The sequence below is a fragment of the Chrysochloris asiatica genome, unplaced genomic scaffold (assembly GCF_000296735.1).
Source record: "Chrysochloris asiatica unplaced genomic scaffold, ChrAsi1.0 scaffold00009, whole genome shotgun sequence".
In the NCBI taxonomy this organism is placed as follows: domain Eukaryota; kingdom Metazoa; phylum Chordata; class Mammalia; order Afrosoricida; family Chrysochloridae; genus Chrysochloris; species Chrysochloris asiatica.
The window spans coordinates 5,020,768-5,022,641 of NW_006408527.1; the positions used below are offsets into that span (position 1 = coordinate 5,020,768).

General features: G+C 42.1%; 1 pseudogene; it reads left to right on the forward strand.

Annotated features, from left to right (window-relative positions):
* LOC102827571 overlaps nucleotides 1-1,057 on the forward strand; it is a 15,977-nt pseudogene extending 14,920 nt beyond the window's left edge.
* The last annotated feature ends 817 nt before the right edge of the window (nucleotides 1,058-1,874 follow it).

Consider the following 1,874-nt stretch of genomic DNA (forward strand, 5'->3'; position numbering starts at 1 on the left):
AGCTCAGGTGTATAGGTATTGAGCCTGTGTGGAAAAGATGATGCCAGGATTTTGGAAGAGACAGGGAAAATCTTCAAAAGAGGAAAAAAAATGAATAAAGATGTCGCCTTTCCCACCAGCATTTCAGTCAATCATTGTGTATGTCACTTTTCCACCTTGAAGAGTGACCAGGGCTATATTCTCAAGGAAGGTGATTTGGTAAAAATTGACCTTAGAGCCCATGTAGGTGGCTTCATTGCTAACATGGCTCACACTATTGTGGTTGAAGTAGCTGAGGGGACCACAGTAACAGGATAGAAAGCAGATGTCATTAAGGAAGTTCACCTTTGTGCTGAGGCTGCCCTATACCTGGTCAAACCTGGAAACCAGAACACACAAATAACAGAATCCTAGAACAAAGTTGCCCACTCATTTAACCGCTCGCCAACAGAAAGTATGCTGCCATACCAATTGAAGCAGCATGCCATTGACGGAGGAAAAGAAACATTACCCAGAATCCCACAGACTAACAGAAGAAGGATCATGAAAAAGCTGAATTTGAAGTACATGAAGTACATGATGTGGATGTCCTTGTCAGCTCAGGAGAGGGCAAGGCCAAATATGCAAAAAGAGAACCACCATTTACAAGCAAAACCCCTATGAACAATATGACCTGAAAATGAAAACTCATGCGTCTCCTTCAATGAGGTAGAAAGACATTTTGATGCCATGCCATTTACTTTAAGAGCATTTAAAGATGAAGAAGACCCGGATGGGTGGGGTGGAGTGCACCAACCAAGAACTGCTCTGACCGTCATAGAGATATGAGAAGAAGGGTGAATTTGTTGCCTGATTTACATTTACAGTTCCGCTCATGCCCAATGGCCTCATGCTGTGGTTCCTTTGAGCCTGATCTCTACAAGTCTGAGATGGAGATCCAGGATGCAGAACTGAAGTTCGTCCTTCAGAGTTCTGCAAGCTGGAAAACTCAGAAAAAGAAGAAAAAAAGAAGACCTTCAAGACTGCAGAGAATGCCACCAGCAGGGAAACATTAAAAGAGAACAAAGCTGGGGGCTGAGGTAAGTCCCATCTCCCTATTTGCAGTCCCTGCCTCATCCCCTCCCCACTATACCCCAGGCTCTGTGAAGTGCAGTTTATCATCTTCATCCAGGACCACCAGCAGAATGGGGTCTCCCTGCCCCAGCCCCCAGCCCCAACCCAGCCCTTTCACACAACCAGCTTAACTGACTCTAGTCTTGGGAGGTCAGGCTTTCCAGCCACCAAAGATGTCTTTAAATTGAAAAAATAAATTGAATAATAAAACCAGGTGTCAAAAAAAAAAAAACAACACACACACATGAAAGAAAGAAAAGGCCAAAATGAATGTCAGAAGACTCTGAAACTTGCTCTCCAGTGTAGAGATGCTGACACAAATGGAAGAAATGAGGAGGTACAAGAGATGAACAGAAAATTTCAAAGGGCAGCTCGAGAAGTCAAACTCAAATATTATAATGAAATGTGCAAAGATCTAGAGTTTGTAAACCAAAAGAGAAGAACATGATCAGTATTTCTCAAGTTGAAAGACTTGAGGAGCTCTGGTAGCATAGTAGTTACCTCAAGGTCAGCAGTTCGAAAGGACCAGCTGTTCTATGGAAGAAAGATGAGGCTGTAGTTATAGGAATAAAGAACTTTATAGGAATAAAAAACTACAGCCTAGGAAACTGTCTCCCTGGCACATAACTAACCAACTAACATAGGATCAAAATTAGATTAGAATAGAGAGAAACACTGTAAACTGATGATATATAGCGGGGATAATAATCAATGTAATGAAACAAGCTATATGAATGGTTGAATGTGAAGCTGATGATGTGCCCTGTAAACTTTCACTCAAT